The following is a 22,234-nucleotide window of genomic DNA, read 5'->3' on the forward strand; positions in this document are numbered from 1 at the left end:
TAAGTAATAGATATCCTCACCCGTCTCGGGAGAAATATTTGCAGAAATCTTAGTACAGTGTTTGTCAGAAATGACAGCTGTCTTCCAATCGTGATAACTGTAGCCTTCATTTTGCAAGATGGAATATCTAAAAGCAGAAGTACGACGTTAATTTGTCAAATACTTAAAACACTAGTCCAGACGCTGGTATTAGGTGTAAGTTAATTTTTGGTTAACTAATCTGTTAAATCTGGACACATTTAAACCCGAAGGTTACACCGGACCATACTTTCTGCAAAGTAAACATACAAAAGGGGAGGGGAAAATGAAGACGAGAAAAGTGGTAAAGAAAAGTCTAAGGATAAAGATTTGGCACTGCAAATTGTGGTGTATGGGAACCAAGTGAAAAAGGAATCTGAGTTACCATTACTTCCATTTCTGTTTTTGAAACGGGGAAAAGTATTCAACTACGATCTCTGGGAAAGTTATTCCTCAGAGTGCAGTAGAACACTTAAAACTCACTTCGAGCAAACACTTCTGGTTTGTGGAGACTATAGTAGGAACTTGAGGTAAATTACAGTGCAATAATCGAGCATCTCTTCAGTACGTATCTGATGGCAAATATTTGTGGTCATTATCAAGGAAGTGATGAACCGAAGATATCGTGTAGTATTTCAAATTGGGAGTGCGGGTGAGTTGGCTTTTTCGGTACAGGGTAGTGGGAACTTACCGATAAAGGACGTCAGCTTTGACCCATGACGTGTGACGATATATGTGTGCAATACAGAAGTGATATTTATATTTTTTACGCTGTGGTGACACTGATTAATAGAGCTGCCAGTCTAGGTTAGGCTAGACTGTTAATTTGGCTGTGTCGGCGAAGCCAATGAACGTGATGTCATGAAAGTAAATAAAACTATTGTTATTGCACCTATTTCACGAATAAAAGTTTTCAATAAACGGTTTATGAACACTTTGCTCTCGTGGGTTAAAGCGAACAAGAGGAACCCGACGAATGTCGCTCTTCGGTATCGTTGAAACTTGGTATGGTGAAAGGAGGATGAAGACAGACGAAAACTTATTTTGGCTCAGGTGCGAATACTCAAGTTTCTAAAGAAATGGGGTTCAGAGTTTCGATGCTTCATCAGTCCACTCGCGTAACGAAAAGGAGAGTTGGTATCGCAGTGGTTGAGATCATAGTTCCGAAATATCGCGCTCCATGTCCAAATAGTCATGTTTTTTTTTCTTTTGTTGGAGAAATGTCACAGTAATATTTTTGATACTTTCAAATCGTATTGGACTGTATCACCATAAATGTGATATAATTTTCAGTAACAAACTTAAAAACATAAAAATTTTACATCAGTTTTTGCTTTGTATTTTACTTTTATGCTGAAAGGTATTTGTTTTATTACGACTGGTGGGGGTGGGGGGGTGGGGGGGGGGAGGGGGGGCGTATTATTGACTCGAGTTAACACGATCGTTTCTAAATTATAGGAGTATATCAGTGTCTTCCCTCATCAGATGCCTCAATCTCTGTTCTAATTCTAAATCGTTCGCCATCCTTAAGTTCAATGGCCGTACCGAGTTCTATCCACAGAAAATAAAACATTTAAGCCCGATTCGTAACAGAGCGATTTTAATCCAGCCCTACGCAGGCAGTTGGTACCTTTCTGATTTGCACTACCAACTAAAACTGTGGGACTGGGAAACTCGTAATTTTAAAGCAATATTGCTAAGGTATAAAATTTAACATTCTCTTGTCCAGTTGACAACGAATTTGACAGTACAGGAATGGGAACCTAATTAGACTAGTTGTCCCGTATACATTCACAGCTGAATGGGAAGATGAGTGTGCTCTGTACACTAAGGAAGCGGAAACAACATTGGAGGGGAGGGGATGTTAACCATGCAGGTACGAGACTTGTTCCACTAAATGAAACAATGAGAAACGGAAGCGAATACCGATACTTTAGCAATTGAAGCTACAGAGCATGTACGAAACAAACCGAGGGAGGCAAGCCAAGTTTCTTTTAATTAAAGATTCGCTAGTTAATAACAAGATGATATATTTCGGCACAAAGTAATTTGGAAATAACAAGCCGGACACTCACACGAGCTGAAACGATTCTAATTCGTCTCATAGTTCATCCAGAGGAGGAAAGATGGAAAATACTGACGAAGTTATCAATTACTCAGGAGTCCAAAACTCATCGCTATCCATGGTTACAATTGTTTCTTACCATTTCAGCGTGCTGGCCGGAACAGCTTCGGACGGCAGCAACCTCTGTAGTCTTCAATCACTCCTCTACTGTAACCGACTTTAATCTATTGTGTGCAGCACCCTAAAGTTTATCTGAGAACCTCAGCACTGAAGTAACTCACAATTACTCCCAGCTTTTATGTAACTATAAACGGCAATGAAATTATTTTTCATAGTCTTATTTCCGACCGAACTTTACAATTACTCAAATATGACTGAACTGTCCCCCCCCCCCCTTCCCCCGACAAGACTCTCGACTCTCCTCCACGCGTCCCCAAAGCTATCTCACTTCACCACAGCGACCAATCCGGCACTTTGCCCGCGTTTTTTCGCAGTCCACACCGACCAATACTCACGCTTTTCTGCGCGACGGTACCAGCCAACCAGATTCTGAGAAGAGCGCGTACGAATACAACTTATTTGGCGCCCTTCTGCCGAGAAAGAGCTATCAGGCGCTTCTTGTAGTTTCTCCCGAGGAATCGGAAGGGCCAATGAAACGCCCCACCTTTAAATTTGGCGGATGTGTCAGTTTCCACATCGGCACACGACCTAAAAGTCACTTAGATCACACAGGATGTGCCTTTGGGCGCTCCTACAATTTCTTTTAGCGTCTCCATCCCGTTCACGGAAAACCTCTTTGCGCCGTCACCCACGCAGAACCGAAATTCGTCCAAAAACTAAACGAACCTTACATACTCATGCACCGCCGTGAACTGGCACAGTGTTGGGATTTGCTGATCAGAAAGGGCACTTAAAAATCTCTACATATAAAAGGCAATGTCCCGACTGACTCTTGACTCATCGCCCAGCCAAAAAACCCTTAAAAAGAGATTTTAAATTTGCGGTGCGTGTTGATCTTATAATGTAGGCGTCATTTTCAAAATTACGCTCAAAGGTGTGAATTAGGGGATGAAAGGTTTTTCGTAAATATTTCGTTATTAAGACAGTTTTGAAACGAACTACGAAAATTGGTATTCGGTTTGCGTCAGAAATAAAAAATACGGGTTGCAGCATTTTTGAATATTCAATCTATAAGCGGGTAAAATAGTGGGTGAAAGATTTTGAAAGATTATTAAAGAACTACAGCGTTTTTAAAGCTGCAGCTATGAAAATTGGCTGGAAATTTTAAAAAATACGTGTTCCAGTGTTCTTGGAAATTTAATTTCATAATAAAGTTATATAGGGGATGAAAAGTTTTAAAAAATTATTTCATTGTGAAAGCATTTTCAAAGCTAAATCTGTGGAAATTTGTATATGGCTTCTTTGTTAGAAACAAGTTCATTTTTCACACTTTCTGGAAATTCAACAACTAAATAGATCAAAATTTCTAAGTAAGAATTTCAATTTATTAAAAATTTTTAAAGCTGAATCTATGAAAATCGGTAATTCTCCTTCTCGGTTAGATACAAAGTAACGTCTTGTGGGAGGAAAGTGTCTATTAAACTATTACTACAAGAACGGAAAAGACATGTTTTGTATCGATATAAGCATAAAATGTCAGTTATGAATTCTCGCTGAAGCTGTGTGGACTATCTGTTCAACATTATCTGAAGATGGTCTAAGAAGCCGAAGACCGGTTCAGGACGAAGTAATAAATATTATTGTGGAACATTAATACCTTGTATTAACGTTATTAATTTGTCTTCTCTCCAAGAGGAGAAGTAAAATTCCATAGAGATTAACAAAAATCTTGGACTCCAGCTACCAGAATCGCTCTATGGTCAGAAGTACATTCGGAAAGCATCTTACGTGGCTTTAATTAGCGTGATACGTTTAGAAGATGCTGCAATTTATGAACACCATAAAAAGTCGAGTAATGAAAAACAAAATTGTGCAGACCATACAGTCTACGCGAGCCAATTATCGGGCACTAAGTTATTTAAGAATAAAGTGCAAGATGGGCAGATACAACCATTGTTATTAGGATACTTTCTCAAGGCGTTGGTATTACTACAGAGAATTGAAAACGGCGAAAACATATGATGCCAAATTAATCGAGCGTAGAATCATTGAGAGGTACGAAAACAGCACTCGTCTTAACAGTGCTTAAAGGGAGCCAGAGTATTCATAAAAACATCTAAACCATAAAAATTTGGCGCACCACGAGCAACTTTCAAAGATATGAAACTTGTCATCTTTTAGAGTGAATATCATTAGGAAAACAACCTCGGGATGTGGCGATAATTTCGCAGTTAGCCACGCATATCTAAGCATATTTTGGAAAACTGGGGCCTGCCATTGATTGCAGATCAAGGTGCGTATCTAAAATTCCATCGCTTCTAAGTGTGATTTCCATTTGCATTGCGATGAGAGTAGTGCATTTTTAATGCTTTCTTAATGCTTTAATTTCACTGTCTGTAAAAGTATACGTTTCAGGGTTTACAAAACTGGATACGACCTAGCGGAATTACTTTTAGTGCACATGTCGGTATTCAGACGTCATCGACAAGTAGCCCATTGTGTAAGGGGGCATCGTTTTGCCCACCTCACGAGTCAATAATGCAAGCTAACGGCTCAGTTTTTACGCAAGACCCACAAAACTGTCCAGAAACTGAGCTTTCCAGGCCTTGTGGCTGTTGAAAACACATTCTGATGTTCTCTTAATTCGTCGCTAACTACTTGGAGACGTGGTAGCAGTTTTCTGGAAGGTGTTAGTGCGATTGTGATGAAGCTTATTTGTAATAAAATCTGAAATCTTTATTTATTTTGTCATTATTTTCATTCTATTTCACAAAGTCAGAAATATTGACAGATACTTATGCGAGAACATAAGATAGGTTTTAAACACGCCGCACAAAACTTGATTCGCCTACACTTACCTGAGAAAAGGGAAGGGTTCTCTTCTTCCACCTGTTGTGCGGAGCATGATGTAGTAGTTCGAATGAGCTGGAGAAGCGGTCGTCCCTCCTGGAAGAGGCCGACGACCGGTTGTGGCTGATGAAATCGCTGCTGCTATGGCAGACAACGCTGCGCGCAGTTCCCGATCGTCCGCAGTGCGCGTGCTGTGTCATGACATTTGAACATGCCGTGGTCCACTGTATGGAAGGTGCTTCAAACCATTTTCGAATGGTATCCGTACAAAGCCGTATAGTACAACAGGTTGCACCACAAAACGCACAACGAAGTTTTAACTTCTCTCTCCACTTTCTCGTAAGGATTGAAGTTGACGAGGGCTGGCCCTGGACCGTCCTATGGACAGACGAAGCCCATTTTTCTCTGACGAGTGATATGAAAACACTGAACTGCCGAGTATGGGGAGCTTCACCTCCAGTCACCGTGCATGAAGTTCCTCTGTATGGTGAACGTGGCTTCACAGGTACGTTCATAAATGGTCCATTCTTTTTTTGGAAACGTTGGCGCTCAAGGACCAAAACGTGCAGTGCGACTGGCCAGCGTTACTGCGATATGCTTCCCCAGCATGTCATACCTGCCTTACAGGAGGCAGACGCATTGAACTAAACACTTTCCTGCAAGATGGGGCCTCTCAAAACATCACTCGTAATCTACACCTGCGTCTCCGAAACACATTTCGAAACGATCGAATTATCAGCCGATCGTTTCAAAATGCTTGGCCGGCACGATCACCTGATCTCACTCCCTGTGACTTCTGGTTGTGGGGGTTTACCAGGGTAACATTCACATTTGTATTGATGATCTGAAGCGCACCATATCAAGAGAGTTAGCCAGCATACCTACGGACATGCTTAGTTCTGCTGTGCAGAAGGCAATCCTGCGCTTTCAGACTCTTCTGGGCATTTATGGGCGCCATATTGAGTCCCTTTTGTAGCAGTAATGCTGCTAAGTTTGGTCCTCGTACGGTAATTAGTTTCCACGTTATAGCGTGTTAAATAGGGAAAGTTTAATTATAACCACCCGGTAGTTTAATTTGCTTCTCAGTTAATGTGAATCCAGAATTAAAAAATATTTAGCTATGACTGAAGAAGATATTCTTGGCCCATCGGGGTCACGTACAATTGCGATTACCCGAAGAGTTAAGAAAACATGTGACATGGCCCAAGGAGTTAATGTTTTGCAAATGCTTTAAATGTTGTTTGTTTCTAGTAATGGAGTTGTATTAAAACTGGTTTGACTGAAGTTCGTATTCATTACTGCAAATAAGCAACACACAGCACTGTATCTCGCCCCACGCCATTGCCCAACGCATCACGTTGGCCACTCATTGTCATGACCACTGATACCGTCGCAGCGGCATATTATAAAAAATGGCTCTAAGCACTATGGGACTTAACATGTGAGGTCATCAGTCCCCTAGACTTAGGACTACTTAAACCTAACTAACCTAAGGACATCACACACATCCATGCCCGAGGCAGGATTCGAACCTGCGACCGTAGCAGCAGCGGCAAATTATAGTGACGTTGCGATTTTATACACGTGTACTGTTTTAGATCTCCGGTGCCGACTAATAACGGTGCGTTCAAAAAACATTCCCTAGTAGGCAACAAACAAATCGAACGCCTCAACGTACGGAAGCCAACTTTCGAACTGAAGCGAAATAATTTTGTATCACGCGAGTTGGCACTGCAGCATTGTCGGTGTGAGGAACAGGAAGGAAGGCCGATAGTACGGAGGAATCATTTGCAGACAAGGACAGAGGTACATACATGGCCCGACAATACGTAATATTCTCCAACCTTGGTGGACAACCCCCAACATCTCGGCAATGTCTGCTACGAACTGCAACACATTGCTCCATCAGCAATATTGCCCAGCCATACCGCCATGTATTGCACTCACTGCAGCAGAATTGACGGAAACACTATTTCGGCCAAACACTGCCGCAAAATGTGGCCCACGTAAACACACCTTAAGCGTAAACTGAAGAATATTTTCGATTTGATGTTAAAAGATGGAATAAGACAATGTAATACACACTTGTCTCGCTAATAACGTAAGCTGTCAGCGGTTTGGTCAGAAAGGAGCTTTTGCATGCTGTTTCTTCAGTAAAAACAGATAAACGAAAAAAGTTCAAACAAACACAGCTTATGTTCAAGAATTATTCGTGTAACGCACTGCATCTGTTAGAAATATCCATGTTTAGATAGACCTTAAATACAAGTGAAATATGCTGGGGTTCAATACTAACCCTAACATCCCCCCCCCCCCCCCACACGCACGCGCGAGTTTGAAGCAAGACGAAACAAGCACTGTTCAGTGGCTTGTGGCAGGTGTACCCAGAACTAACAACACTAGCACATCCCCCTTTCCTCCCCTACCCTCTTCCATAACTAATAACACTAACACCTCCCCCCCTTCCTCCCCCGCCCTCTTAGGCAAGATATTTGGCACCAGCTTCATTGAGAATTACTATCAGTGAAACGTGAAAATGGAATTATGAAACTATTTGACCGAACTTTGTAAACTTTAACTAAAGGGTACACATTGGAATTTAGAGGCATTTGCACGTTTACCTTCGCAATTTGTTGCGGCAAGAGCATAGTTTAATGAAATGAGACAATGTGTATTGAAGCCCTTAAATTAGAGTGTTCTTAAATATATGTTCTATTTACACAATGATAAAATGCCATTGTCCACGGTTCTTTTTAAAAAAATCAAAAACTTTGCCTCAGCGCGAATCTGCACTGTAGCAAAATACGCGCAGCCAAATGATTGGCACAATTGTATAAAGTTTGCAGAAGGAAATCTTCGAGGTCCTCTACTACTGTTATTCAGAGTATGTCAGCAACAAGGGGTATAAGCTGAATAAGGCCTTGCACCCACTCTTCCGCAGTAGGGAGCTTAACCTGCATACTGAAGTTATCCAGCCCGCCCTCACATATGGCTCTGCTGCATGGGCCACGAATAGTGTCACCAGGATGCCGACATTGCAGCGCCTGCAGAACAAGGTGCTCAGGTGGAGCCTGCACGCCCCGCCACTCCTCCACGAGGAAGCGGATATCGTCCCCCTAAAGACGACCATACGCAACAACGCGCGGCGGCTCTATGAGAAAGTGGATGCCTTGCGGGACAGTGTCCGTGGGTTACGCCACATTGGGACCACACTTCCACGCCGCTGGCATCGACATCCGGTTCCCCCAACCATCCTAGAGAAATCGGATTCCGACCATGGCTACCGATAGGCCTGGCACGCCCACCACGTATGCATCCTTTGGCGGGACTAGCTCCCATTCTACGTCCAACACTTTCCCATCCTACCTGCCCATCTTAGGCTAAATTTTGCTGCCTCACTGATGCAGTACTGTCACCGTCGGAGGGTGGTACGGGACTCCAAGTCCCACCGCCACACCTCCAAAGTGTAATGCAGTGACGCAGTGTTATTGACCTGCGGATAAATTTACTGCCTCGCCAACACCAAAAAATGGTTCAAAGGGCTCTGAGCACTATGGGACTTAACTTCTGAGGTCATCAGTCCCCTAGAACTTAGAACTACTTAAACCTAACTAACCTAAGGATATGACACACATCCATGCCAGAGGCAGGATTCGAACCTGCGACAGTAGCGGTCGCGCGGCTTCAGACTGTAGCGCCTAGAAGCGCTCGGCTACTCCGGCCGGCTCGCCAACACAGTTAGACCGCAAAAGACCGGTGATGCTGTATTGTAACATATCACAAAAAAGATATTCGATGAAATGTAATGGTTAAAATATAAACTAGTAGCATCAGTTACGCGCTATGTGCGCCATCGTATCAAGTATGGTGAGAGGTTTGTGTAATGATAGGCAGTACAGTGATTGTGCTAAGTAGTAAGGTTGTAGTATTAGTTTCTAGGATGAATTGTAATGTATAGAATATAAACTAATAGAAGCAGTTGCGCGCTGTGTGTGCCATTGTATTATGTAAGACGAAGGGTATGTGTAATGATACGCACTACAATGATTGAGCTAAGTAGTAAGGTTGTAGTATTAGTTCCTATGAAACAATTTACGTTGATCAGAACCGGTTTATGGAATAGGCGCCAAGCTGAGGGGGGCACCCTAGTGCAAGATTTGCATACAGTGCGTGTCCCAATTATTAGGGAAACTGACAGGCTTGAAAGTGAGAGGGAGAACGGACGTAGGAGGAGGACGCCAAATAACTAGTTCGTGTGCAAAAACGTTCTCTAACCTGCCACATGCTTCGGAGGTGGAGTAGATAGCGCCTACGTCTTAAGGTCTTGAGTTCGATGCTCACTCGGGGCATTTCCCTTTAAATACCAGCAATGTAGTAAAATGGCCTTTTATTTCAAAAAATATTATTCACCGATACCTAGCCTAATTGGTTACCATTTGCTCCAGTTGGCTCACGGAAGATCGTCGAAACAGACATACAGCTTTCTAACACAATTTAGAGTTAAATTTTTACTTCCCTCACCGCCTTTCCCTGTATCTACACTAACCGTGCGTAGTCTCAAAGTAACAGTTCATTATTATACTGGTAAGTCGCGTATGGTAGTCTCCTTTTTTTTTACACAGAACAGCACAAATTTTGTCATGGTAATTATTTTAGTCACTTGTTTGGATTTGGACGATAAAAGTGGCTGCTATGACCGCTGTGCACCGTCTGGGCTGACAGCACGCCGTTACTGCCCACCGATAAGAGAACTTTCTTGGTGACGCTGGGCCGTTGGGGCTGCTTACGCATGTAACTATTCACACATACTTTGTGGCCCCCCGCCCATCGGGCCAGACTGGATGCCGCATGGTGACTTTGCACAAAATCGGACACAAAATCGGAATATTGAAATTAACAAGGGAACCTATTTCATAATCAAGACTTTCACGACCTGTTCTTAGTTCCAGCTCCATCTTCCGAGATGTATGGTAATGAACGGTCCATGAAACTTCTGTTCCCGACGTTTCGTCCAGAGCTGCATTGCATGTCTGTAGAGATTCTCCAGGATCAGCTGGGTGAGCTCCAGAAAACGAAACGCTTTGGAAGAAACATCAGAAACAAAAGTTTCATGGATTATGACCAAATAACGTGGAAGATTCGACAGCAACAGAAACACCTTTCGTAACACTGAATCTCTATCTGGAACAGTTACCAAAATTATTGATTCGAACAGAGTTTAAGAAAAGCAGTTCTGAAAGACATTTTCGTGATTTTTTTTTTTAGACTTCGCTGTTGAGTGATCGTCGCACTGATTCAGAACAATCGTTCGCTCGGCACGGACGTCGCCACGATGGGTAAACATTACACGGTACGTGTAACACACTCTTCATACACTTCCTCATTGCATCTGGGTTTTGTACAATCGAGACAACTGCTGGTACATTTTAATTTCACTGCCCGTTGTTGTGGAATACATCTGTTTAGATTTCGTGTTCTTGTTCACTAAATGTTGGTATTTCTTCTGTGCCTACGCCGTGCCGCCCCGTTGGACAGTTTCGATCTTTGATCAACACCGTTACCACCTTGACGAATCCTATCTTCAGGTGATACTTTCCACTTGATAAGGATAGAGAGAATGTACGATGTCCCAACGTTCAAATCGTAAACAGATTAACTGCATAACCTCTTAAAAGGATGATAGTCGAACGGCTAAACTTGAAATTTATATACCGTATGGTAAAAGCCGAAAGGTTGAAAACTTACGCTCCAATAAAATACCCCAGGCTATGATATAATAGGCTCAGTCTTAAAAGTTGACTCCTTATTAAAGGTACTGCTAAAACGCAGTCCATATTAAAACAGCACCGTTAACACACACAAGATGTCCGCCGGGTAGATGGAACCAAATTCATGTAGATCGCCAATATAACTGAGTTACAAAAAAGTTTCTCGAACCGTTTCTTTATTTTTCGCTGTTTATTTTTCAGTTCGACGATGTCGGGATCTCTTGGTGAATTCTATTCCAAGGCTTCATTATGGCTTCTTACCAGCGAAATCACGTTGCTGAGTCACATAAGAATCACCTGAAATCTCTTCAGTTACTATTCACTATTTTAATAGTTCATTCGCATCCTTGACATGATTTAGCTTAGAGACAATAAGTAATATTTCTCTTACAATAGAAGTTAACTGGTCGAGCGCCTCCAATATGTAGGAACAGGAGTTCCAACGTGCCCTAAAAAAAAAGAATCATTTCCTTTGTGTTGACTGATTTCAGCCAAGCTTTGTCCCTTCTATTCATTAATCTTATAAACTGGTGACATCTGTTGAACTGCGAATAACGTGACAAAAAATAGTTCACAGATTGATAATGCTATTAGTCGAAGTTATTCATAGGATTTCAAACATATGTTTGTCGTGTCAATAAAAAGCCGATAAGCGACAGCACTACAGATTGTAAGGTGGCTATAATTTCGCACCTTACAAGCACTCATCCACATGCTGTGAACTACAACCACAATTAGATATCATTGATAAGTTGTAAATCGTATATATGAATATTTAAAGGAGATTAACATTGTCACGTACGCCTTGTAAATAATTGTTAACTCTTATTGCACGGAAGGTGACGGACTGCCTTTACTATAAAAACGACGTAATGAATGATTGCCTATACTAGTAGAGGTTGGAACTCCAATGGAGATGAAACGGCAGGCAGAACTCCAGCTCTGGGTGGAAGGCTCACACAGGTGTTGGTTATGCTTAAACACAGGAAGTAGCTAGACGGACGTCGTGGCATCTGAACTCTGGAGCACAATTGGGTGACGGCCGGCCGCTATTGTAGTAGCGTCGGAAGGATAACCGGATAATACTTCCGAACTCTGCAAATCTTGGACGCAAGTGAGAGGGACGAAGAAGGGGCACGTCGGAAACCACGCAGGATGGATTATTTCCAAGGATTTTTACTCAGAAGCGTACCATTGTACGAGTATAGGTTTTTCCTCGCAAACTTTCCAATCTGGACGACAAAAGATTAAAATATGGTTAGTCGGCGGTCGGAAGAATCTGTAGAGGGGGAATATTCCGTGGTTTCGGGAATATGATGCGTTTTCGGATTTAAGAGGGTGGGGAGCCGAGCCTTGCTGGGAAGATAGCAGTGGAGAGAAGTGGTCTACCGCTGTCAGCGGCCTTGTGTGACGGTCGCTTGATATCAGCTTTGTTGCTGCGGACAGACTTGCTGTCTTTGCTCTCAGGAGAGTTTATAGTTGGAACAGTTAAGCACTGTACTGTTGCGAACATACTCGATTCTGGACTTCACTTCCGGGATGGAAGTCGTCGTCGAGTACGCAGCGTTCAGTAATTGAGAGCACTTCCACTGCCTATACTTACGTTGAGACGTTATCTGAACTCCGTGCTTGTGGCTGGGAGTTCGCGTTTCTCTTCTGTAGAACACAGAGAGGAGAAGATAGTATTAGTGTATTAATCAGAAGACCGCCTTCTGCCGTCCTAATGGTTGAAAGAGTTTATTTGGGGCTGGAGTTCTTCCAGCGTCGCAGACGAGTACGAGAACCATCACTTCGACCTACCGGACGCATCACATACGGTGATATCGAAAATTGCTTCGGCTTATTAGGGCTATTAAGGCTAAACAGCTGTGATCACGTTAGTTTATTTCCACTGAGGTTCCACACCATCGTAGATCATCTTTGAAAGTAGTGTCTTCTAGTGTTTGGTACGTAGATAATGTCAGCCATTCCGCGACATTGATATTAGACCGCTCTGTCATAATAAGGGGCAGAGTTGGGCAATTGATTAGTAATTTTACTTAGAAAATGTAAACTTTGTAATGTAAAGGTTTTTTAACCTACAATAAATATATAAGTAGGAACAACGTTTATCATTTAGTATTATTAGTTGCCTTAATCATTCATTTATGTTTAGGTACTAATTTATATGTTAGTCCATTAGCAGATACTAAGATCTGCTTCAGGGGGTAGTCTGACAGGGCCAAATCATCATTGTAGCGTTTATTATTTTCCGTTGGACACATTCATTTTACACACGCCTGGAGCAGCATCTTGGAAAATAAAAGCGATAAGTCGATATTTGCACCGCATGCGTGTCGTGGGTAGAATTAACCAAGTCGTAGGCAGTATTTCTTTGACTCGATACATCTTACGTGAAGTTAAATTCCCCGAATCAGTAACAATCTGGTATGGCACGAAGAAAACTTCTTGTTCATGAAAAATAACTTCATTCATTCAACAAAGCAGGTTACAATGCCGTGTATTCAAGCAACGTGACTGAAACGTCTTTGATTTAAATCACCTTATACATGCAACAGAACTGCCAACAACAAAAGCCACACACAAAAAATTCAGATCTATCTAATTAAACAGAGGTGGTTAGCAGATACAGACCACCTTATGAAAAACAGCACTCAGTAACCGTGGACATAACCTGTATCCCTCCACTTCACATTTGACGTAGCGGTATGGAACCGTTAGTCCAGAATAGTTATTTTATTAGGAAGCGAGCAGGTTTCTGGCCATTGTTAAATTTTATTTCTGTCAGCGTTTTCTTTAAACTTGAGACAGTGGAAAATTGTGGTACCACTATGGCTGTAGATAATAGTTACCTGTGCGTCAAAGTAATGTTTAGCTATAGCAGGTTGTCTCAGAGGATTTATGAGTGAGATAAAGGCGCCCTTAGTTCTTCGCATATTGGTGCAGTACATTATAACAACCGAAGGTGGATAAAATTATAGATTGAATCATTGTCTATTTGTCTTAAAAGTCAAATCTTGTATTTGTAATCCACTAAGCAACTCAGATAAATTCCGGTGCATGTAATACTTTCTTCTGTATTGGCAGGAGGTAAAGGGGCGTTATCTGCTCAGTACTGAGGCAATTTTTGTATTTCTTTCTATCTTGGAACTCAATACCGACACTCAGTTATACTGTGCTAGAAAGTTTCAAATCAGCGCTCTCTATGCTACAGTGTGAAAATTCAAACAGTAAACAATACTCTAGGCTGTGGGTAAGCCATTTCTTCGCAATATCCATTGTTCCAGGGCTGCTGGTCTTGCAAGATTCGCAGGAGAACTTCAGTGAAGTCTGGAAGGTAGGAGACGAGGTACTGGCGGTAACAGAGCTGTGAGGGCAGTTCGCGAGTCAAGCTATTGTAGCTCAGTCGGTTGAGCACTTTACCGGGAAGTCAAAGGTCCCAAGTTGGAGTCCTGGTCCGACATAAAATTTTAATCTACCAGGGAGTTTCAAATCAGCGCTCACTTCGCAGCAGATGAAAATTCATTGTGGAAAATGAATATTGGCAGTGTTGTCTTTTCTTCATGACTGCGTACATATCGCGTCAAACACTAAAAGTTCGTTACGTCAAGATTCAAATCCAACGTCGTTAACGGTGGTTCGCTGATTGCAGAAATTTGCACAGTGGTTTTCAGAAAGAGGTAAATTTATAGTAACAAGTGCATGTGAACAAAAGCATACTACCCACGCCGGGACCAGTGTAACATTACTCCTTCCCTTAAGTGCACTTGGGTAAGTAATTGATAGCTTCAGTGCCACAAAAGGCAGAACTTTTTCATCTTCATATACATCTCAAAAGTCGAGAGGTCAGTCACTTATATATATATATATATATATATATATATATATATATATATATATATATATATGCAATACTTGCATTCAGCTGAATGCAAGTATTGCTTGGGAGGCAAACAAATCATTGCAACCTATCTGTAATGTGCTGATCACAGATCTGGTGCAATAAAAACTGAACAGTTCATGAGCAAGTGAGAATTCAGCTGAGGTCATAACCATAATGCTGTTGCAAATGGCTCTCTAGAGGTTTTCGTAGAAGAGAACCAATGCTTTTGAGAGATAATTTCACAACTTGGATGGTCAAATCACAAATATCCACCTCTGTAATAAAATGGATGACTTACTGATTCTGCCATCTGGATTGTAAATAGATTAGCTTCAGCACAGGGATGGTTTGCACTACAATGCCGCCCCCCCCCCCCCTGCCACAGACGGATTGCTTTTGAAACCGAATTTTCCACAATATTGTGAAAGCAGCGAACGTATTGTACATTGTCACTGAAACGAGCATCGATCGAAGTGACAGTCTTTTAGACAACGGTCTCGCATTTGGGATAAGCTGGTTTAAGATCATTAAAGGTGGCTATGAGAATCGTTTGCAGCGTTCTTTTCTTAATTCCTTTTACGTGAATTAAGATATTTCCTTCGAAAACTTTGCGCCCGGTCCCTCTCCAGCTCAGCTGGAGAACCTCCTAGGACGATCTCGATCTCAGCCACATGGTGCATAACTCAAGGGAACTACCATTTTCCTGTCATAACAAAATCTGCTCCGTAAGTCACGTATCTTGTTACAACGTGAATCAGTTGGCAACTGAATTTCGAGGATCAGCGTTATAATTTGGAAAATGTATTTGATCATCACATAGTAAGGCAGCCAAGGAGGATAATCCGTGAAGAGGTAAAATTTTATAGTACTCTTAGGATAATGGAACAAGTAGAACGGATTACTTTCATGAGATCAGGGTCGAATAGCCTCCACTTATATTCTGTAAGTCACAACAACATTGTGCACCACTTATCGCAGGAAGTTGAACTTTTACGTCATTAACATTAACTGAATTGTTCGTCAGTGCTTGACTAATTAAATGATACTAAGTGGGAAACAGTCCCCAATGTTCCGCCAAGTTACATTTACTTGGTCACGAACTGCGTTTCAGCATTTTGAACCATCTTCAGGTGGCAACTGAATGTCACACACAGATAAAATGACGAGCGACTTACACAATTGTGCAAAATATTAGAAAATGTTTAATATTTTTATTTCGTTATTTTGCTTTACTACCGAGAGAGATAGCGCAGTGGTTAACACACTGAACTCGCATTCGGTCATCCAGATTTAGGTTCTACATGATTTCCTTAAATCACTAGGCAAATGCCGGACTGGATCCTTTGAAAGCGGGCGGCAGATTCCCCATCCTTGAAACATTTTAAGTTTGTGCTCAGTCTCCAATTACCTAGTTCACGACGGGACGTTGACCCTAAATACTCCTTGCTTGCTTCCTTTGTGAGGTGTCAGGTGAGCCGTTTATCCCTAAGATGATTCAGATCCGATCTCCTGTGACGTATAAGGAAGGGAAGCATCCCGTAAGATCATTCATACTAAAGAGAAAGAATGTCGTGCAATGGATAACATTTCATTACAAGAAAATTTAGTGGGGGAGGGGGGCAATTGAGCATGAAAATATGGATGCTACACCTCTCGCAGAGGGGATTCATGAAACTACCAAAGAAAACTAGCAGTCACTATAACAGTTCTTTTTATTGCTGAGAGACATCAAAATGATTTGCCCATTGAAACAAGCAATCAAACGTAATAACTGGACAAGAGATTGAAAATACAGTGGTTGAAGACATGAAAACGTAATATAAAACTATGTTGCGGATTCAGCCAATGAATGCAAAAAGGTTGGTAATTTAAACGAACACATTTACTGTCGCCGATGTGCATGATGGTTGCAACTATCTGGCTGTGAGCATTAAATCTGTGTATGAAAACCCTGATGCAAGTTAACTAGTTTCGCATTCCTGTCCCCCTTAACTGTTCATGCGTGGCAGTCTTAAATGGTATGAGTGTGCATGGTGGCTGCAGTAAGCGGCTGGAAATGAGCACTTCGCTCCAAGTCGGACACCTCTCTGTAAATATTTTTCATGACTGGCTAAGGTAAAAAGTGTTCTCCACGGCATCCATGAAGCAAGTGTAATCTCTGATGTCCCTGCAGCGAATCTACCTCGACTTTATGTAACTTAGCTGGTTCTAGCAGTGTCAGCATCTCAGCTGACGAATGCAGCAGACCTTGTGAGGTCTGACCAACAACAAATTTATAAACACGCGTAACAATTTACTACTCTTACAGTTTTTAGCATAGTTAACAAGTAATGGTGTGGCATGGGAAAGAAGACAAAAATCTGTTCCACACCACTAAGAGATTTCCAGCCTGGGCAATTAAAAGCCTTGCATATAGGCCTCTTCTACCAAAATAATTACTGTGAACCAATAACAAAATTCCTTATTCGGATTTAAACAAACATTCCTGTGTGGCACCGCAGCATCCAACGGCTGGTCCCATGGTCTGGAGCTCAGTTTTTACAACTGGCGTTCAGATCTTATCTAGCCTGAAGCATTCGTTTTAGCATCATGCAAAATGCAGATTTTATGGAACTCAGTCTGCTCCCTCCTGTGCTCCTGCCATTCGGACATGGAAGACTGCCATTTCCCTGTTGTGTACCTGTGTGGAGACTACTTTCAGCACCAAACAATTTTACGACGCTCTGCTCCTCCTAAGTTAACTTCCCTGTTGTAAGCCAGCCAAAGAAAGCCCCCAAAGGCTGTAGAAACGAGATTCCTCTCACCATATTACAACAAAAGTAATAGTTTTCATGAAGCGCTAATATTACGATATTAACTATAGGAATCCGCATATTTCATTATAAAAATAGGTTACGTGACTGTTAGGACGTAAACTCACACTTACCTTCCTTCCTTTTTTACATTACAGCTGTTTTCACCTGCAGATGTACAGTGATGATGTGATGTCTTAAAACCCAGTCCGTATCTCGTGGTAGCGAAATATTGCTCCCACACAGAACTCAAATTTCCTTGTGTATAAATTAACTACCGAAAAAAAGTGACTCGAAGCATTCAGCCTATGATATTGCAGAGGGCTGTTGTAAATTAAGTGGACTGACAAAAGAAATAGTTCTTCGCAGAATCAGAGAGAAAAGGAATCTGTGGAAATCATTAGATAGAAAGGAGGACGAGATGACAGGACATATTCTGGCGTCAGGGAAAACGTCTGTTATACTAGGTGGAGATGCAGAGGACATGAAGTCTAGGGGACGACATATAGGAGTACATAAGTGTGGGCACTGTATGCAAGTACTACTGTGAGATGAACGGATTTCCCTGTGGATAGAAAATCGTGTCAGGCTGCATCAGTCAGAAAATTGATGTAAATAAACACTTGATAGGATCTGTCCTCTGGAATCAACAAATATTTAATTTAGTATTATAGGAATGTCAGAGAACACCAAAATCATACCCGCAACGTCGATGATAGAAACCCGCTACAGGTGAAAAATTATGTCTGAAAAGGAAAGCAGAACACTGTTACAGAAGATGTATCTCATCTTCAGGTGAATATTAAAATGGGAGTTCGCAGAGGATGCATAACTGAGATTAAGATAGGTTATAATATTTTAAAGTAGTACATCCCTGCATTTCAAATCCGGATTGTGCTTCAGAAGGTGGGTGCCTATACAGCACTGTTCGGAAGACCACTTTCCTGTCTTCATTTGGAGTCCATGCGTGGCACCCCCTAAGCCTAGTCTGTTGTTTTCCTCTGAGAGGCTTTCTGGCAGACCTATGATTAAAGAGAATACCCGTTCATGCTATGTACCAGGGATGCTTTATTTTAACATCAGTTATGCATCCTTTCTGGACTCTTATTCTAATATGCATCTGAGGATGGGATACATGTCCTTAAACCTGGTTGTTTTCCTTTTTTTGTATCTATAGCGGATTTTTCTCATTGATGATGACTAACAGTTGTGGATATCCCATCAAGAGATCTCAAAATTACTTCCATGCGATGGCCAGGAGAAGAGACCTGGAGACACTGAAAGGTTTCTGATTGATTATATAATGCTAAGAAAGGTTTCAGAATCAGATTTTAAACTGTAAGACATTTACAAGGGCAAATGTGATTTTGATCGTAAATTATTGGTTATGAACAGACCAAAACTGAAGAATTTGCAAAAAGATGACTTTAAGGAGGTGGGTCCTGAATAAGATGAAAGAACCAGAGGTTGAGGGATCGAAGTATCAGGCAACCATTGACTGAAATGGGGTAAAGGAATACAGTAGAAGATAAACCGGTAGCTTTGAGATAGTCAGGGCAACAGAGCATCGAATAGATAAAAAGGTCTAGTAGATATCCTAAAATACCACATGAGATACTGAATTTAACGATGATGAAAAGATAAAATATATAAATGAAGGAAATGAAGCAGGCGAAAGGAATACGAATGTCTAAAATAGATTGACAGGAAGTGCAAACTGGCCGAGCACGAATGGCCAGAGAACAAATAAAGGTATATAGATGTATGTACAAGTAGGGGAATGATAGACATCACCTACAGGAAAGTCAGAGAAGTGTCATTTCAGATAGGTATCCCACTCATACCGTTAGTTGGTAGTGAATTCAATCTACCCTCGATATGCTGGCGAAAATACACGTAAAGCCGGTGGTAGGCATAAAACGTCGTTCGAAATCGTTCTAAAATCGTTCTCAGAAAATAGTTTTGAACTAGTTCAGGAGCTCACTCGAAGTGTAAATAAATGTGAACATATGCTTGACTTCTTTGCAATAAATATTCCTGACGAAATAGGGATCATATGACGGCTACATTGATTAGAGACCACAAAGTTGTTGTAGCAAGACGAAATACCATAGCGCCGAAAACCGCCAAAAATAAACGCAAAATACAACTATTCAAAACAGCACAAACAACTCGCTTGACACTTTCCTAAGAGACAGTCTCCACCCCTCCCATACTAATTATGTAATAAGTGTGGACCAAATGTGGTTTAAATTCAACAAAAAGTATCAACAGCATTTGAGAGGTACATACCAAATAAACTAATAAGGGATGGTGCTGATACCCCAGGATACACGAAACGGGTGAGAATACTGTTGCAGAAGCAACGAAAAAGCTTGCCAAATTTCAAAGAACACACAAACCTCAAGAGTGATCGTGTTTTACAGAAGCTCGAATGTTAGCGTGAACTTTAATGCGAGATGCTTTTAATAACATCGACAACATAACTGTCTCGGAATCTGGCAGAAAATCCAGAGAAATTCTGGTTGTATGTAAAGTACAGTGGCGGAAAGACACAATAACGTCACTGCGCTATAACAATGGCGATATTACGGATGACAGTGCCACTAAAGCAGAGCTCCTAAACAGTTTTCCGAAATTCCGTCACCAAAGAAGACGGAGTAAATATTGCTGAATCCGGATAAAGAACAGCTGCCAATGAGTAACTTAGTAGTAGATATCGTCGGTGTAGCGAAGCAGCTTAAATCACGGCAAGGCCTTCTCTCCAGATTCTATACCAGCGGGGTTCCTTTCAGAGTATGCTGATCCAATAGCAGTCACATACAGCTGCTCGCTCGTGGGGAGATCCGTACCCTGAGGCTGGAAAGTTGCATTTGTCACACCAATACGCAAGAAAAGAAATGGGAGTAATCCGCTGAATTAGACCCATACCGCCAACGTCGATTTGCAGTATGATTTTCGAACGTATCGGTGTTCGACCATTGTGAGTTACCTCGAAGAAAACTATTTGACATACAACCAAATCGGATTCAGAAAGTATCGTTCTAACGAAAATCAACTAGCTCTTTACTCTCGTAAAGTAACGAGTGCTATCAACAGGGTGTAATAAATTGATTCCATGTCTTCAAATTTCCAAAAGGCTTTCAACATTCTTCCCCACAAGCGGCTTGTAATAAGATTGCGTGCCTACGGAGTATCACTTCAGTTGTGCGAGTTCCTGTCAGAAAGGTCACAGTTCATAACTGACGGGAAGTAAAGTAAAACAGAAGTAACTCTGAGGTACCGCAAGGAAGTGTTACAGGCCTTCTGCTGTTTCTAATCTACAGGAACGACGTGAGACCATCTGAGCAGCACTGTTATATTGTTTGTGGATTATGCTGTCACTTACTGTCATTCAAAGTCATCAGATGACGAAAACCAATTGCAAGATGACATAGATACAGTATCTGTATGGTGTCAAAAGTGCCAGTTGACTCTGAAGCATGAAAAGTGTGAAGTCATCCACATGACTACTAAAAGAATTCCTTTAAATTTAGGTTACAGAATAAATAATACAAATTTAAAGGCCGCAATTTCAACTACATACTGACGGAATACAATTACGTGTAACGTAAATTGGAATGATCACATAGATAATGTTGTTGGGAAAGCAAACCAAAGACTGCGATTTATTGACAGGACTGTTACAAAATCTAGTACGTCTACTAGAGAGACTGCTTACACTACGCTAGTCCGCTCTCTTCTAGAGAATTGCTGTGGGATGTAGGATCCGCATCAGATAGGATTGACTAAGGACATCGAAAAAGTTTAAAAAATGGCAGCTCGTTTTGTATTGTCGCGAAATAGGAGTGTGCCACGGATATGATACGCAAATTGAAGTGGCCATCATTAAAACAGTCGATTTTCGTTGCGGCAGGATCTTCTCATGAAATTTCAGTCACTAACTTTGTCCTCGGAATATGTGAAAATATTTTGCTGCCACCCGCATACAGAGGGGGGAATGATCATAGCAATAAAATAGTCAGAACTCGCACGGAAAGAGATGTGTTCGTTTCTCCCGTGCGCAGTTCGCGAGTGGAACGGTAAAAAAGTAGTCTGAAGGTAGTTCGATGAACCCTCTGCAAGTGAACTACACAGTAATCATGAAGACGTAGATGTGAAGAGCAGCGCGTTTGGTCACAACTTCGTTCAGTAAGCACGAAAGCGACACGGAGGCAGTGACAGACGCTACAAAAGGGACGTTGAGAATCAGGATGAGTTTTATTGTTCAAATCACGTGAGTGTACGTTCTGGAAGAGTCAACTAATGTATTGAAACTTCCTGGCAGATTAAAAATGTGTGTCCGACCGAGACTCGAACTCGGGACCTTTGCCTTTCGCGGGCAAGTGCTCTACCAACTGAGCTACCGAAGCACGACTCACGCCCGGTACTCACAGCTTTACTTCTGCCAGTACCTCGTCTTCTACCTTCCAAACTTTACAGAAGCTCTCCTGCGAACCTTGCAGAACTAGCACCCCTGAAAGAAAGGTTCGCAGGAGAGCTTCTGTAAAGTTTGGAAGGTAGAAGACGAGGTACTGGCAGAAGTAAAGCTGTGAGTACCGGGCGTGAGTCGTGCTTCGGTAGCTCAGTTGGTAGAGCACTTGCCCGCGAAAGGCAAAGGTCCCGAGTTCGAGTCTCGGTCGGGCACACAGTTTTAATCTGCCAGGAAGTTTCATATCAGCGCACACTCCGCTGCAGA

At 41.8% G+C, this 22,234-nt stretch overlaps 1 protein-coding gene and 1 non-coding gene across 2 annotated transcripts in view; one reads left to right on the forward strand and one right to left on the reverse strand.

The window, feature by feature from the left end:
- The window catches only part of LOC124781209 (scoloptoxin SSD14), a 534,282-nt gene that overhangs the window by 165,025 nt on the left and 347,023 nt on the right, over positions 1-22,234 (forward strand). The window lies entirely within an intron of this gene.
- Positions 21,834-21,908, reverse strand: Trnas-cga. The gene has a single exon. It is a non-coding gene; the product is annotated as a tRNA-Ser (tRNA).

This window comes from Schistocerca piceifrons, chromosome 1 (genome assembly GCF_021461385.2).
Source record: "Schistocerca piceifrons isolate TAMUIC-IGC-003096 chromosome 1, iqSchPice1.1, whole genome shotgun sequence".
NCBI classification, from domain to species: Eukaryota; Metazoa; Arthropoda; class Insecta; order Orthoptera; family Acrididae; genus Schistocerca; species Schistocerca piceifrons.